General features: G+C 43.8%; 1 long non-coding RNA gene across 3 annotated transcripts; it reads right to left on the reverse strand.

Moving 5' to 3' along the window:
* Positions 1 to 1,952: 1,952 nt before the first annotated feature.
* LOC131420742 (uncharacterized) lies at positions 1,953 to 18,350 on the reverse strand. Of its 3 annotated transcripts, XR_009223665.1 has the most exons (4): positions 15,758 to 18,350; positions 15,100 to 15,182; positions 6,678 to 7,157; positions 1,953 to 2,650 (listed from the first exon to the last, which is right to left on the reverse strand). It is a non-coding gene; the product is annotated as an uncharacterized LOC131420742 (long non-coding RNA). The 3 variants fall into 3 exon arrangements; XR_009223659.1 differs by lacking the exon at positions 15,100 to 15,182; XR_009223656.1 differs by having other exon boundaries at positions 15,100 to 18,350.
* Positions 18,351 to 18,367: the final 17 nt, after the last annotated feature.

Consider the following 18,367-nt stretch of genomic DNA (forward strand, 5'->3'; position numbering starts at 1 on the left):
TCTCCTCCCTCATTCTCTCTCTCTCTTCTCCCCCTTTCTGCCTCCCTCTCTCTCTCTCCCCCTCCCATCTCTCTCTCTCTCTCCCTCCCTCTCTCTCCCTCTCCCACCACTTCTCCTCACCTACACCCTTGCTCAGGGTCCAGCAATGCCCCAGCTCCCTCCACTAGCCTCACTTCGGCTCTCACCGCCTTGCAGGCCCTAGACCCTCTCTCCCATGTCTGCCATCAAGCGCTTGTCCCAAGCTGTCCATCCAGCCCCCTCCGATCTTGGATCACCTGGGCCCTGCCAGGGCAGGCTTCCTGGCTTTCAACTCCCCCATGAAACCCCAGGAAAGCTCAGATGTGCAAAGGAGACCCTCATACCGCCTGGGGCGTGCCCACCTCATCACCGTGCTGCGCTCACTCCACAGCACAGCCCTGCACCCAGGCCCCTCGATGTACCCCTGGGGGGCGGGGGACGAGGTTTGTTACCCACCCCTGCCTCCATCGTCTCTCCCCTCTCTGCCAGCTTCCAGGCCTTGCAAAGCGGGAGGGCTGCTTTCAAACAAAACTAAACTGAGCACGAAGACTCAGGCCCTAGTAGGTGGAAGGTATCCCCCTACACAGAGTAGGTTCTCGGCTGCCAGACAGGCCTGGATCTGTTACCCAGGAGCTAAATGAGCTCAGAAAACCCTTTCCCACTGCACGGTAGCTGGCTTTCAAGCAGATGTCTCACGGCAAACGCCTGCTTTGCGTATCAGAACACAAACAGAACCACCTCTTTTCTTTCGGTACTTTCTGCACTTATCCTAATCTCTCCCCAGACAGCCCCCAGAGAGAAGAACGCCGGCTCAGAAAGACAAAAAGGACACACCGTGACCTCTGTATCACGTTTCCGTCCTCCTCTGGACCCTAGTCACCTTCAGGATGGGTGGCACAGTGGACACTGAGAGCCAGGAGCCCCCGAGCGGGTGCTGCCCCTCCAACCCCTACCACTCCTGCGGCCTTGGTTCATGCAGGCCTTCCCTCCTGCCCTCATCCACTCAGCGAACACTGACTGAGCACCTACCTCATGCCCGGCCCTCTGCGAGAAGCCAGAACACGAAGAGAGGCGGGATGACCCCGGCTTCTCAGAGCTGATAGGGCAGAGCAAGGATGTCCCACCAGGGAGAGGCAGGCAGGCAGACAGGAGGCCTCAGCCCCCAGTGCCCAGGGCTCATCTCCTCTGAAATCTAACCCCCTGACATAGAGTCCAGCAGAATGCCAGTGACTTTTCCTCTCTGAGAGAGGTCAGCCAAAGCATTTCCACAGCAGACACGCGGGAGAAAGTGTCTCCTAGAGAAGAAACGTGGGGCTTCTGTGAAATTGCTCATCAAGGGATCTGCTCTAAATCTGAATTATGCCAACTCGTCCACAGGCGCAGTTGTGCCTGGTAAGTGTTCAGAGCAGTCCCTGCGGCACCGTGCAGGTAATGGAGTGTGAGGTAATTCTGTGATGGCCCCAGGAGATGTTTACAGAATGTTGGGGCTCAGGCTGCAGTCTGCTAACAGTGAATGGGGTTCTGTGCTGGAATCAGAAGGACATTGTCCAGCAGAGCAGAGGACACCCACCATCCTGCACAAAATCATAGGCCCCAAGCACAAGGAGAATGCTGTGTGGGAGGGTGGGGAGCATTATAGAAGGTCCTGGAGCAGCCCCTGCAGGCAAAGTCAGCCTGGATCATAACACGCATGTATGTGGCCCTCTTTCCACCTAGCTGAGAACTTGGGCCTTTCATGTTTAAAATATCATCTGCCTGATATCATTTGTTAAAAGTCAAAATAGATGCAGCCCATCTTCAAAGAAATGTGGCAATTCATATCAAGAACTTTAAAAATGCTCATTGCTTTTGACGTACCTAGAAATTCCTACTTTTGGAATTTGGGAATTCTTCCTATGGAAATAATATGATACGTGGGCAACATTTTAGTCATGAATATATTCATCCCAGTGTGATTTACAATAGGAAAAAAACTCAACAATTTTAGGGAAATTGTTATATAAAACGATGGTGCCCCCCTGGATACACCTCGCAAGGGTGTAATATGAAAACGAGGTTTACGGAAAATTGTTAGTGACAGGAGGAAAATAATACATGAATTATTGAAAGTATTTAGAATACTCATTTAAATATTAAAATGTCTGAAAATTAAAAAGATTTAAGATTTCATATAAAAACAATACATAAAACGATATGTGGTCACAGTCATACTAAAAAGCAGGTGAGAAACAAAGAAGAAATGGATTGACATTGAATTCTCTCCAGACGGGGGAACTGCGGGAGACTTTCCATCATTTGTTTGTGCTTCTCTGTGTCTTCTGACATTCTTTAATGCCCTGAATTATTTTATAATCAGAACAAGGGAATCAGTTTTGTTCACAGACTCCTGAGGACTTCTCATTTCCCGAAGAGATGGGTCCAGGCAGAGTCGGTGCCTCGTGACCCCCAGGTGTCAAGGCCCCTGCTGACTGGGCTGCGATGGCTGCCTGGCCCAAGCTGTGCCACACAGCTTCTCTCACCTGGGAATTCTGAACTGGGAGCTAGTGACTCAAGGTACGTGACGTTGGGCACACAGGTGAGGCTTGCCTAGATGGAACCATGTGTTCCGCCAACACACACTGAAGCAGAGGGTCTGCAGAAAGAGAAGGAAAGAGGGAAAAGGGTCACTGTGGGGCCTAGAGAGATGGCAAGCACAACCGTGAGCCTGTTTGATCTTCCTATCTTTTCCTTCTTTGAACTTCCCTGTGTCCTGATACCACATTTTCAGTTCATCTGAGGGATCTGTCTTCACTCCAGTCAGAGGGGTCTGGAAAGTCTGCGGGAGCTCAACGCTGGGCTTGTGCCTTAGATTTGGCCCCTCAGACAATCCTGCCTGGGACTCTCCACGTTAAACAAGCAATGTGATGACAAGGGGACAGTTTTGCACTATTGCTTGCCACCAGAAACCCTGTGTAAAAGTGGGATGTCGTTCAATTTACCATGTGTAGATCATGGATCAATTCGGACAGGAATAGAGGAGGACACATGAAGAGAAGTACACAAATCCTAAACACACTGCTGGATGGGTTTCCATCAAGTACACACATCCTCTACCCAGCACCAAGAATCAGAATGTGACCAGCACCCCGAAAACCCCCCAGACCCCCTTCCAGCCACTACCCCACCCCCAAGGGTAATTGCTATCCTGAACTTCTAATACCATAGATTAGCTTTCCCCGTTCTTGACATTTATATGAATGGCATCATACACACGTGCTCTTTTGATTCTGGCCTCTTGTATTCAACACTGTGTTTGCGGCAGACCATTTTTTCCAAAGACAGTCACAACAGTACGTCCTACTCCACATGCTCTCCTTGAGCTTATACTTCCCCACTGAGAGGTGGACTCCAGCTCCCCTGCCCTTGGACTCATGACTTGCTTATAACCAAGAGAAGGCAGCAGAAGTGATGCCACATGACTTCCAAGGCTAAAAGCAATACCTTGTTTGCTGAGATGCTCATATATGGAGCCCTGAGCCTCCGTGTCAGAAGTCTGACTATTTGAAGACCGCCATGCTGCGAGGAAGGCCAGGCCACATGAAGGGGCCAGGTGTAGGTCTGCTCTGTTCCACAGCCCCAGCTGCGGCACCAGCTGACAGCCAGCATCAACGGCCAGACATGTGAGTGAAAGGAATCTTAACTATTCCAACCCTGGCTGTCAAGTCACTATCCCCCTAGCTAGGATTACCAGAGTTAGCAGAAAAAAAAAAAAAAAAAATGCAGAACAACCAGTTAGATTTGAATTTCAGATAAAAAATGGATACTTTTTAGTATAAGTATGTCTCATAATTATTTGTCATTTATCTGAAATTCAGCTTTAACTAAGCGTCCTGTATTTTTTCTGGCAACTGAGTCCCCAGCTATCAAGTTTTCCCAGCTGAGACTCCAAACACCATGGAACAGAGACAAGCCATTCCCACTGATACCTGCCCAAATTCCTGGAACCCATCTGCATAACAAAATGGCTGTTTTGAAATGCTAAGTTTCGAGGCAATTTGTTACTCAGCACAAGTAACCAGATTAGAGAAGCATCTATATTGCAGCATGCAGCTGTAGCTCACTCATTCTCATTGTTGTATGGTATTTCCTGTGTAAATATAGCACAATACATTTTCCCATCCTACTATTGATGAGCACAGAGTTTCCAGTTTGGGGCTATTACGAAGGGTGCTATGAACACGTTTGTACTCGCGTTTTGGTGGATATATGCAATCATTTCTCTTAGGTATACTTCTAGGAGTGGAATCGCTGAGTCAGAAGATAGGTGTATGTTTACCTTAAGTTAAACTGTTCTCCAAAATTGTACCAATTTACACTCCCAGCAACAATGTACCAGAGTTCCTATTGCTCCAGGACCTCACCACCACTTGCTGTTATCACACTTTTTCATTAGCTATTCTGGTGCGTGAGTAGTGATGAGGCAGCTTTTAAAAAATAGCTCCATGACATGTCAAAGGTCACAAGGAATCACCTTAAAGGAGATCCCATTGACCAAAGGTGGGGCAATTTGAGAATCAAAAAGAAAAATTATTACAATTGATTAAGACCCACTAATATATAAAAATTCTCAAGTTTATAACGATAATCAGAACAAGGGAAAGCAAAAAAAAAAATCTCATTTACCACTATTGGAGGTAGCAGTTGCATATCAACTCCCTATTCTGAAAATTATAAAGGGATATAATTAAGCATGATTCCTGCCTTCCCTGTACAAACTGTAATTACAGGTTACCAAACAACCCTAGTTGACATGGGAGAGCTCTTCTCTGCAGGAGAATTTCACTTATAAATGTAGAAACCATGACAGAAATTTAAAATCACTATTGAAATAACTAATTTGGGCAACAATCATCAATGAATGCCAGAGCCATAGGGTAACAGTCACAGGCTGCCAGTCTCACCCCACAGCGAAAAATCCACAAGGGAAAAATGTACCTTACGTGGAGCTGTCACTACCTGAACCCCATTACTAAGAGTGAAACAACCAGACTTTCTGTACTTCCTGATGCAGAACGAAGCATCCAGCACCATCCGTGAAGTATTCTTCCCAAAAATGTAACTACATCCAATATATCCTTCAAATATAACTTTAAGTTTATAGGAAACAGGAATTGGAGAAACAAATAATGCAATGACACAGGGAAGCGAGTAGATCAATCCAGGAGGGACACTCCAGGAAAACTGACCCGGAATCTTCCATGGTCAATGGTACGGAAAAAACTACAGTCCAAGGAGCAGAGCTATTCCTCTACATCAAAGAAAACTTAATTTTTTGTTGAAAACTGGATATTTTAAAACAATAGAATGTGGCAACTCTGAAAATCAGATTCTCTCTACTCCCCAAGGTTTGTTTTTGTTGTTTGTTTAGTGATTTATCTGAACTAGTTCTGTAATTCCTTGTTGTGTGTGGCCACAGAAGTCTCTGCTGAGATGGCCTAGTGACCAGTGAATGACCAGACAGAGACTTCCTGAACACCTGGGGCCAGTCGGTCTCCTGTGTCTGCCGAGGGCTCTGTGTGTGTGCTGGGACACAACACTCACCAGGCACTGGGCAGCTCTGCTGAGCCTTCACTTCCTGCTTGTGGAGCGCCTCAAGGTCAGCCAGAGGCAAGAGCTTAGGGCTTCCTCAGGCCTTCCCTGAGCATGTGCACAGCCCTATTAGGTATGTGCATGCTCTACCCATGCATGTGGCCTTCTAGAGGCACAGGAGTATTTCAGAGCTTTTCAAAACTGCTATGATGCCCATTCCCCAGTATTCCTTTTAAGCTTTCTGCCCGCCTGTTTGCCCCAAGCAATATTCACTGCCTCAGGCAGTTGTGAAGTTAAACAACTGCCTCTACACGTTTTTTTTTTTTTTGAAATGCCCTGGGGACAACGCTTTTTGCACTGGGTGAACTTGAGCTCCAAGTCAAGTCACATAAAGACAGCATTGCCGGTGGGGTCTCCCAGAGACCCTCCAGAGAAGTCAAATGACAGCAGTTCTCTAGAAAGGGGTTTGAAGGCACTCCAACCTCATTCTGCCCCTCCAGCGACTGCCAGGCTGCTGGTTCTCACCATGACTGCAGCTGCGGGTTTTCAAGGTTACTGCGGAGCTGGAGGGGTGCAGGGGAATAGGGCAAGTTAAAACACCACAAAGCTCACTACTCTTATGATTCAGCTGTTTTTCTTAAATATATGCTCCCCAGATGGCTGCAAGCCTTTGACTACTTTCCAGAATTCTGAATGAGCTGATTTTTGACCATTTTTGCCAGTGCTCTTGTTGCTTCTACAGAGGAGAGAATTTTGGGAGGCCCTTCCTCTGCCACTTTCACTGATGTCACTAGAGGTACAGTTTTAACTATTATGAGTATCTGTTTTTTCAGGCAATGTCAGTTTAGTACAGGGACAGGACACTACCAGATGACACGGACATCAACAGGAAATAACAGCAGCCACAGGAAGAGAAGGCAGAAATACCACCCTGGGGCCATCCTGTGTGGGGTAAATGGCTCCCCTATATCAAGTGCTCTTGAGTCTGCTTTTATTTCATCCCAGCTGTATTAGTTTGTTAAGGATGCCATAACAACATATCAAAGACTGCATGGATGGGCGGCTTACACAACAAACACTTATTGTCTCACAGTTCTGGAGGCTGGAAGTCCAAGATCAAGGTGTCGGCAGGGTTGGTTTCCTCTCTCCTTGGCTTGCAGATGGCTGCTCTCCTGCTGCCTCCTCATGTGGTCATCCCTCCACACACGCATCCCTGGTGTCTCTGTGTGTGTCCACACTTCCTCCTCATGTAAGGATACCAGTCACGTTGGATTAGGGCCCACCCTAATGGCCTCATTTTAACTTAATGCTTTAAAGGCTCTATCTCCAATATAGTCACATTCTGAGGTACTGGAGGTTAGGGCTTCAACGTATGAATTTTGAGGGGAAAAATAGTCTTTTCAATAAATGGTGCTGGAACAATTAGATATCCATATCTGAAAAAATGAAGTTGAAGCCCCACCTCACACCATAAAAAATTAACTCATAATGGATGTAGGAGCTAAAACTCTTAGAAGAATATGGGTGTAAATCTTCTTGACCTTAGATTAGGCAATAATTTCTTATGATACCTAAAACACAAGCAACAAAAGAAAAATAGGTAAATTGGATTTCTTCAAAATTAAAAACTTTTGTGCTTCAAAGGTCAGCATCAAGAGAGCGAAAGGACCATCCTCAGAATGGGAGAAAATATTTACAAATCACATATTTGTTAAGGGACTGGTATCCAGAATATATAAAAATCTCTTGCAACTCAACAATAAAAAGACAACTCAATTTAAACATGGGCAAAGAATTTGAACAGACATCCTTCAAATAAAATATACAAATGGCCAATAAGCATTAAAAAGAAAATTCTCAATATCATTAAAGATGCTCAATATCATTAGCCATCAGAGAAATGGAAATCAAAACCTCAATGAGATACCATTTTGCACCCACTAAGATGATTATTAAAAAAAAAACGAAAACAGACAATAACGAGTGTTGGGGAGGACGCGGAGAAATTGGAACCCTCATACACTGCTGGTGGGATTTGAAACGGTGCAGCTGCTGTGGAACACAGTTTGGCAGTTCCTCAAATAGTTAAACACAGAGATACCATATGAAATAGCAATGCCACACTTACATGTATAAATCCAAGAGAACTGAAAACAAGTATTCACACAAAAACCTATACATGAATATTTATAGCAGCATTATTCATAGCAGTAAAAAAGTAGAAGCAACCCAATGTCCATCAACTCATGAAAAGGTAAGTAAAATGTGCTATTAAATAGTCCATACAATGGACTATTATTCAGCCATAAAAAAGGAATGAAGTACTGATACGTGATACAGCATGCATGAACTGTGACAACATTATGCTAAGTGAAATAAGCCAGTCACAAAAAATCACATGTTATATAATTCCATTCAAACGAAATATCCAGAAAATGCAAATCCATAGAGACAGAATATGTGGTTTCCAGCGGCTGGGAGTTGAGGGTAGGGAGGGAGAATGGAGATTGACAGCAAATGGGTATAGTGTTTCTTTTTGAGGTGATGAAAATGTTCTGAAATTAGATAGTCGTGATGTTTGTACAAATGTGTGAATATACTAAAAACTTCTGACTGTGTTCTTTAAATGGGTGAATTGCATGATGTTTGAACTATATCTCAGGAAACAAATAATACATATACATACAACTGTACCTCTACAAGAGCAAATAGGTTCTGAAATGATTCTTTCAAGCGTAAAGGGAACCCTAGGACAGTGATCTGGGCCATCTGGAGGTCTCCTCTGACTTACTCTCAGCTGTACTGGATAGCTGAGGTTGCCCTTAAATTAGTTGAACAAGCGAGGGGTCACAGTGTGCACTTTACAAGGACAATGTTGAGTATCACGCACAGCCTGCTGGCCTTGATCTAATGTAGTGACAGTGGATGCTTCCCTAAACCTAAATGTCGAAGACTGTAGACAGCCACTGCAAGTTTTGGCAAAATCTGTCATGAAAGCCTATCAAATAGAAAATTAGGTTTATTTGTGATTTATAAAATGTTTTCTTAAAAAGCATCTGAAATTCATTATCTTAAGTAAACAACTTTGTGAGGGCTCTTGGCATGTTGGCATATGTTGCAACACAATCAAAACATCCTACAGTAAGACAGTAGACAACCAACTCTCTCTGAGGCCAAGGTGGTTGAGCAAAAGTGTGTGAGATGCCTTCCAGAATTATAAGCATTTATTTTCACATAAAAAATCCAAGAAACAACCCCATCTGACCTTGACAGGACCCTAGAAGAAATTTCTGCTACCAGATTCGGATCATATCTCCTGAATAAATAAACAAACCATGTGGTTCCAAAGCTTCTCAATCGGACACATTTCACCTTCGCTATATCTGCTTCGACTTATTTGGAAAAGATAGAGAATGCTCCAGACTGTGTCTCTGTCCCTTTCATAGAGGCTAAGGGTAGTAAACAAGACACCTGGTGGTATTCTCAGCTCTGGGGTTCTGGTGAGTATTTTCTATTTGGGGGGTTTGCAGATGGTTTTAAAAACTAAAATAGTCTGTCCCTCCCCTTTGTCCCCCCACTGTATCCTGTATCCTGAGATCAGTTGTTTTTTAAATGCCACAGTAAAATATCCCCAAAGGGTATGGTTTCCATCTGTTCATGTCACTTAATGCTTCAATAACCTGGGGAGAGTTCCTTAACCTGTTACAAAATTCTTTGCAATGTGGGGTTAATAATGGTACCTTCGTCGTCGTGTCAGCATGAGGACTGATTCAGCACATGTCAACAGGACTGCTGTACTGCCACCCAAGGCGGCACCATCCTCACTAGAGTCCACGTGATTGACGCTGCATGGAGCTGTGCAGCGCAGTCTGCGTAACCATACGAGGCAGTCCTACCTGACAACGCGTATGGTGCAGAGCAAACACTCAGTAAGTGGTAGCTAGTGTAATAATTGCTATAGTGACGTTTTCTTGCAAGAAAAGTGAACTTGCCTCTGGATGCTTCAAAGAGGCTTGTGTTAACAGCAAAAAGGAAAGTAGGCATTCTCCTAGGTGCTTTCACATGCATTATTTCACAACTCCATAAAGATATTATCACCTCTCTTTGACAGATGAAGAAACTGAGGCTCAGAGATTTTAAATAAGTAAAGTTATGTGACTATTAAATGTTCGAGCCACAATGGGAATGCGGGTCTGTTACTCTACATCCAATGCTCCTCCCACAGTAGCAAGCTGCAGACTGGTGGGAATATGCATTCTTTTTTGCTCACCCAGCATCTCTTCCTCCTTCTTCTGGAAACAGCACCTAATTTTCCATGACAGAACCACCCCTTGGACATTCTCCATCCACATGATTTGGATGTGACCATCTCAGGCCAGCCAATTGGTTTACTCTATCCCATATGGTCACAGTGACAGCTCAGGGATGGGCACTTAGCCCAAGTCAATCCAATGAAACTCAATCCCAGGACTTTTGTAAGAACTGTGGGAAAGAAGAATCTCCTTCTGCTGGACTTGAAACTATGAAGCCCGGGACTTTCGAGGGTCATTCTGAGCAAGAAGCTTGTATACAAAAGACAGCTGAGAAGAGAAAAAGAGAAATTGAGTCTGATGACATTTTTTGAGCCTCAAACCTATTCAAACTTGTTTTTTTTTTTGCCATGTACAATTGAAAGAGTCCTGATTGACCCAGGGGAGTGATGAAACTAACGCAGGGAGTTCTTAAATCCATTTAAGCACCAAGCCTTTTCTGTAAATGATCTGTTAACAATGCTAACTCTGGTGGTGGGAATGAGGATGCTTGCTTTATTAATCTTTATGTACTATTTTTTAACTTGACAAAAAGATCAGAAGACGTACAAAAATTGCATTAAAAAATAAAATAATAGGGGCCAGCCCAGTGGCATAGTGGTTAAGTTTGCACGCTCTGCTTTGGTGGCCCGGAGTTCACAGGTTTGGCTCCCGGGTGCAGACCATTCATCAAGCCATGCTGCAGCGGCATCCCACATGCAAAATAGAGGAAGATGGGCACAGACGTTAGCTCAGGGCCAGTCTTCCTCAGCAAAAAGAGGACTGGCTATGGATGTTAGCTCAGAGCTAGTCTTCCTCACACAAAAAATAAATAAATAAAATAAAGTTAAATTAAATTAAAAATAATAAAATAAAATAAAAATAAAAAGCAGCAGTTTCCAACACAGAAAAGAGATAAAGAACAAATTCCATTTGGTACCTCTCAGATCTAAAACCTAATTCCTAGACTTGTATCTGATGGTAATTCCCATGTTAACACTCTGTGCTCAGGTTTTTGAATTTGGGTTAAGCAGTGTAATCGTTAGTTTTATGTGTCAACTTGGCTAGGCTAGAGAACTCAGTTATTCAATCAAACACTACTCCAGGTGTTGCTGTGAAGGTATTTTGTAGATGTAGTTAACATCTACAAACTACATCTACATCTACATTTATGAGTTACTTTAAATAAAGGAGATTATCTTCGATGACGTAGGTGGGCCTCACCCAATCAGTTGAAAGGCACTAAGAGCAGAAATGAAGTTTCCCTGTTATTGCCATTGAGCCAATTCCGACTGCTAGCGATGCTGTGTACAGCAGGAGAGGAACCCTGCCTGTTCTTTCAGAGCCATTCTCTGACCTTCCACTGCTATATCAGCCAATGCTCTGCTGCTATTCATATGGTTTTCATGGCCAATTTTTTTGGTAGTGGGTGGCCAGGTCTTTCTTCCTAGTCTGTCTTAGTCTGGAAGCTCCACTGAAACCTGTCCACCATGGGTGACTCTGCTGGTATGTGAAATACCAGTGGATAGCTTTCAGCATCACAGCAACACGCAGCCACCACAGTATGACAACTGACAGATGGTGTGGTTCCCTGACTGGGAAAGGAACCTGGGCTGCAGCAGTGAGAGCACCGAATCTTAACCACCAGACCGCTAGAGGTTTCCCGGAGGGAGAAGAAATACTTCCTGTGAACTGCCTTGTTACTCCTGCCCAAGGGTTTCCAGCCTGCCAGCCTACCATATGGATTTCAGACTTGCCCAGCCTGACCCCACAACCACATAAGCCAATTCCTTGAAATAATCTCTCTCGCAACTGATTGACAGAGAGATGAGAGAGAGATCAATTGATCAATTGGTTCTGTTTCTCTGGTAGAACCCTGACTGATACAAGCAGTCACACCCTGGGTGTCTGTTGGGCACTCTCTGATCTCTAGCCCCCAGAAATGAGAAAAGCCTCCTGAATTCTCCCCTGGGAGTCAGGCCGCTGTATGTATGCCTTTCTTTTCCTCCCTCCCTCCCTCCTTCCTTCCCTTCCTCTCTTCCTTCCAGAGGGCTTCTGCCTCAGAAACATAATGGCCTCTGTCTGCTGAGAGCACCGTTTCCTGATCTGCCTAGCTCCTCACACATCTGCTACATATTAACAACCGCAATGAAGCCTGGCTTCTCCAATTATAGCTCTATTGCTGGCATTACTCGTCATCTTTGTCCAACCCCAGAAGTTTACCATACTCCCTCTCTCTCTCCTTCTCAAGGCCCCACTGGTCTTCATCACCTGTTAGACTGATAGCTGTCTCCCAATATCCATTCTCCCCTTCTTCATGGTAATTCTGATATTTTGCCAGCACATAACTTTCCAGGATAAAGACTGTATATCTCAGCCTCCTTTTCAGATAAGTGTGGTCATGACTAGGTTATAACCAATGGGATTTGAGCAGAAGTAATGTGTCCAACTCCCAGGCTGTGCATTAGAAGTAAGGGCATGCCAAAATGTAAACATGGTGATACCGATACTGGATTTTGTGGGCAACAGCACCTCCCTAAAGGGAGTGGAACAATACCATACAAAGAGCTTGAGTCCTCTACTGTATCTGGACTTCCATCTGGTTTATGGTACCAGTTTTTGGAATCTCTGCAGCAACAGCCATATTTACATCCAAACCAATACACCACCAAACGTGCCAAAAGAAAAACCCCCCTTCACTCATGCTTTCCACTTCTTGAGCCACTGATTGTCCTGTTCCCTGCCTACTCCTCCTCCTTCCCACCCTTAAATGTGGGTGACTCTCTCACTCCCAAAGTCTTTCTTTAAATCTGGGTTCTTTCTCTACTTTCTCCCTTGGAAATCTCACCTATTCTCATAGAAGGTGACTTCAAACTCTTCTAAGCCTAACTCATCTCTAATCACCAGATCTGCTCACTGGACTTCTCCCTGATGAATTGCTAGCACATCAAACTCCAGATGTTTACAATCAAACTCAAGATTCTCCCTCTCTCACTCTCATATACACACACTCACCATGGGGTGAGGGTAGACAGCCTGCTCTCTTCCTGATTTCCTTGTTTTGTAAATGCAGCAAAGGACACCATCATCCTGCCAGGAGGCCAAGTTTAAAACTCTAAAGCAGGGGCCACAATTTCAAATGCTCACAGAGCCCAGGCAAGTGACAAAAGAAAAGTGGATACTGTGGGGAGCTGGAGAGGTTACAGCTAATCTAAAAAGAGCAACCACTACTTGGCTGACTTCTGACAGGTACAAAGACAGGCCGTGTTGTGAGATCTTTTGACTTTTCAAAAGAAGTAAAAAATTTGGATTCTATGTTTTATGTAATCTCTCTAGATTTTTAAAACAAAACAACTAAAAGCTATCTTCCACAGAGATGATATTCAAAATATGGAACTTGTAAGATATTTATAGATCAATATGTAAATCAAAAATTTAAAAACGTCTCATGCTATTTTCTAAATAAACAATGTATATGATGAAATGACTTGTTAAATAATATAACTTGTAGCAAAAATAATTCATCAGATCATTCTAGTAAGCGTAAATCATTTGTTGATATTTGGAAATTATTCACCTTGTGATGCAGCTGTCACTAAATTTTGTCCCTGTATGAGTGACACAGGGAAACAACATCAAATTCTTCCAACAACTTCCTCATTAAACTGATAAGCATTAGGGGAATTTTTTAAGTAGAGAATTTTTCTTAACATCAATGATGTTGGTGTTGAATCCTCAGCTTCTGATGAGCAAACAGCAATTACATTTAAACAGGGAATAGCCTAAAGCTTTTATATAATCAATATTTCTATTATTGATTGAGTCACAAAAATCACTTATTAAAATATCTTTTAACTGGTTGGCTTATTTTACTACTTTTTGTTCACCCTTAATCTATGGAGCTCCACAAACTAGCTGGCCAAATTTCAGGACTTAATAAATTGAAAGAACTGAAAAGTTAATTACATTTTTCACTATTGTCATCAAATACCTTTTCATATTATCTATTAGACAATCCAATAGTTTTTCTCTTGGAATTGATGTAACCACAGGCCCTCTAGGACCAGTTCAAACTGAGCCCATCCTACCAACAGAAGGTTTTTTCAGGGGCAAGCCAAAAATTTCCCAAGTCATGTAGCCAGAGCACATGCAGAGAACAAAACCTTGACCTGAAATAACACCCAGAACCACCGATTCTCCCCCCACAGAACCAAAGGACCGGGCCATGACCGGAACCTGAAAGTCAGACTCTCATCAGAAGTGTGGGGTCCATTGGCTAGAAAGATCTGGTGTTAAAGCCCCTTCCACACCTTACCATAAATATTTAAAGCCCTCCAACCAAAACCTGCCCCACCAGTGCTTCTGCGTGCCAGCCTGTCCCCCTTAACCTCTTAAATTTTGCCCCAAACCGCAGATCAGGGAGACAGATCTTAAAGATTTGCCTCTTGCCTCCTTGCTGGTCAACCTCGCAATGACGCCTTTCCTTTTCTCAAAAGTTGGTGCCATAATAACTGGCTTTTATGCACATTGGACAGAAAACCCCCCCTTTGTGGGGTAACATTGATACTTCATTTTGTTTCAAATGGTATACCTATCTTTTTTCACATCTATAACATCTACCACTTCTGTGTCACAATTTCGTTTGTTTGTTTATGTTATGGACTGAATGCGTGTGTCTCTCCAAAATTCATGTTAAAGCCTTACTCGCTACCCCAATGTGATGGTATTACAAGGTGGGGGCTTTGGGAGACAATTAGGATTAGATGAGGTCATAAGGGTAGACGTCCTAAGGATTAGTGCCCTTATAAGAGTCGCAAGAGAGCTTACTTCTTCTGCTCTGCTCTCCACCATGTGAGAATACTAAGGAAGTCAGCAGTCTGCAATCCAGAAGAGGGTTCTCACCAGAACCTGAACAAGCTGGCACCCTGATCTCAGGCCTCCAGCCTCCAGAACTGTGAGAAATAAATTTCTTGTTTATAAGTCACCCAGCCTGTGGTATTCTTTTAAAGCAAACCAAGCAGACTACAACAGTTTACATGTGTTCAATTGTTTTATAGTCCACTGAAATAATGTCAGCTCTAAAAGTAAAACATTTTTCTCATAAAGCTAAAACAAATATTGACATTTCCATTAAAATATTAAGGCCAAAACTCTTAAAAACATATTTTTCAAATGGCTAACCATTCCATTTCAGTTTCTATTACAGTGAACATGCAGAACTTACTGATCTCCACACTGCTGTCCAACAAGCTTCAATTTTCATTACTTAATTTGCAGTTCTGATATTAGATGTGATAGTGAATACAGCTTGTTGAGGAAAAATATGAAAATTATTTGACTTAGGCCTTGTATTGCTTTATCTAAAATTAATTTGATAATTTAGTGCCAAATTAAAACATCCAAATTTTTTCTAAACTTTTGGCTGAAACTCTAGTCTCTCTCTAGCATTACGCTGGCACTTTTAACCCAATGACTTTTTTTTAATTGTTGTAAAATATTCCAACGACATTTTTATGGAAATATTTTTCAATGAAATATAATTTTTCCTGCCCACCAGCAAGTTCAATATGTTGTATTTAAATGTGATTCCCACTGCTATAAGGTCGACAAGAACCATTAACCTCAAACTCTTGAAATTTGTATTTTAAGCAAATTATTAAAACACCTTTACGTGACGTTTCAGCTTCTTTGATAATGATTTAAAATGAACTACCTTGATTCATGTTTCCCAAAAAGTTTTCTCATTTAGGTACATCTATATTTTGTAACAAGTGGATCCATAGTACCCATGTCCCTATCAATATTATTCCTTTAGAAATTCTATTATCATCATGGAAATGCTCAATTATTTTATTATATAGTGCGAAAAATTCTGACAGTACCTTCTACATCTTTTTGATTGCTTTATCCTCACTCTGATAACATTTTGCAGTTTTAAGCTTTCAAATGTTTCATGTATGAAACTGTCTTAAATTTCTTCCTTAATGATCACAAATTTTCTTCACTTGAACCACAAGTTTTAACAGCACCCTGATGAAATATATACATGTTTAGCACCTTGATCTTTTAACCCGTAACTTTTGAGTGCTATTTGCATCCAACATTTCTCTCAGTAGCAATAAGTCAAATTACTGATTGAATAAAATCAAGTTATTTTCCATTCCAGAACTTCAGGTTTTATGTAATAAAATTTATTTAATACAAGTTTTACTTTGTGCAGATTCTTGCAGAGGATCAAAACAAGTTCCAGGCTGGGATTCACTATAATTCCTTCTTTGTTCTTCTGCATATTAACAAGATTCATGTTTATTACATTTAAAAGTATTAAAAACTTATCCAGGGGCCAGCCCCATGGCTTGGCGGTTGAGTGCCCATGCTCCGCTGCTGGCGGCCCAGGTTCGGATCCCGGGCACGCACCGACGCACCGCTTGTCCGACCATGCTGAGGCCGCGTCTCACGTACAGCAACTGAAAGGGATGTGCAACTATGACATACAGCTATCTACTGCGGCTTTGGGGAAAAAAAGGAGGAGAAGTGGCAATAGATGTTGGCTCGGGGCCGCTCTTCCTCGGCAAGGAGAGGAGGATTGGCATGGATGTTAGCTCAAGGCTGATCTTCCTCAAAAAACAAAGAAACTTATCCAGATTTTGTTGTCTCTTCATTCTAGGTATTTGTTTTCAATATTTTATAATAAAATCTTAAATGTATAAATATAAAAACACTGCACATCTGCTACTTTTTGAAAGAATTACCATCTACTAACAATAAAATTAAAAGTATTTTAAGCTAGTGATAACTCCTAAAGCAATTAGTGTTTTGTTAACACATACAACTTAGCCACAGTCCCTTCGGTGACACAGGCCAAACTGTGTCATGAATGTTTCTCAGATGTGGCTACAATAGAAAGCCCTTTTCCAATGGCACTAACATCCTAAAACTATCAGTAGAAACCAATAAGTTTATATTGAAATGTGTATTATTACCTAACTGTAACACATTGCAATTACCGTGATACGATTTACCACGAAGTATTTCAATATTTTAACCATCAGTGTGGCAGAGGGCACATACCGGCTAAATACCGGCTCTGGTGAGTCTGCTGGACTTAGTCTAGGGACTGCAGTTTTAGCTTGTGGCCAAAACTCCAGAAGAGATTATCAATGGGTCCTGGATCTGAAGATGCAGCTGCATTTCGGAAGCATCTCTAGAAGAACAGCCTGTGCTTACTTTTTTGTGTGGGGGATGGAAATCAAGTGATGTCACACCTGGGCCTCTTCACTGATTGAAGTAACCTGCCTGCCTCTGGTAGCCATTTGAATTTCACACCTGGGATTAGGTTTTCAAAGACTTCCTGTCCTACCAAAATCCCTGAGGCAAGGATTTACAAATCCTGGCTACCTACTAGAAATGGGAGGTAAGGGGAAAATACAAGTAGCAATCCCTAAACCAATACTGCAAAAAAGCATCTCGCCACATCTGCACCTCCAACTTCTACCGTCCAGGTCAAGACTCCAGAAAATCTTCCCTAACCACAGCCAGCAGCGCCCACCTCCCCCTCCTCTCAGAGCTCACAGCATTGTCTTTCTTAGACTACTTATCACACGCTACCCTACGATTACACATGCCTTGAAAATAAATCCCAAACTCCCCACCTGGCATCCCTTGATCCACCCATTGGCCCCACGAACTTTAAATCTCATTGTTCCCCTTGACATAGCCTTTGCTCCAGCCAAACATGACTTCTTTCCCCATAGATCTTGGGCAGTCACACCGCCATGCCTTGCTCACAACCGGATCCTCAACCTGGAGCGGGGGCCCCCCTCCCTCATTTCTTCTCGCCGACAACCGGCAAGGCTTGGCACAAAAGCAACTCCTCCGGAAAGCCCTTCCGGGATTCTCCAGCGGGCCAGACCATTCCCTGAGCTGCCCAGCTCTTCGCTGACCGTCTGTCTCTCCAGGAACTCCTCCCATTCGTCCTCAGACGGCAGGGCCCAGCACGAGTCATTTCCAGGGCCGCGCCCAGGACGAGCTTCTGGGTTTGCTGAATGACTCAGCAAACGAGGGTGCTCCGTCGGCCCCACCAGCCGAGCACCTACTAGGTGCGGGCACCGTGGTATGGCGCCGGGACAAAGCTCCCGCTCAAAGGAGCTTACTGTCTATTCACTAATCCGAAGAGTCACAAGTGCTGTGAAGGGCATGGAAGTGATCTGGAACTCCGCCTCGCTTGCAAGGGCCGCAGACGCAGACGGCCGCTCGCCCTTCCCTCAGTTGCCCCACCAACGCGCACCGCCTCTGTCTCCCGAGGCGTCACACGCCCTCCCCCGAGCATTCTCGCGTTGCCCAGTCTGCGCAGCCGCACACTCCCAGTCCCAGCGTGCCCCGCGCCCCGCCCCGCGGGCTGGGCACCCTCTTCCCGAGAGGCCGCGGGAGCCCCGCTGCATGCTGGGAGTTGTGGTCTCGGAGGAGGCGGCGCGGCGGCCGGCCCGCAGCGC

The sequence above is a fragment of the Diceros bicornis genome, chromosome 2, assembly GCF_020826845.1.
Source record: "Diceros bicornis minor isolate mBicDic1 chromosome 2, mDicBic1.mat.cur, whole genome shotgun sequence".
Lineage (NCBI taxonomy): Eukaryota > Metazoa > Chordata > Mammalia > Perissodactyla > Rhinocerotidae > Diceros > Diceros bicornis.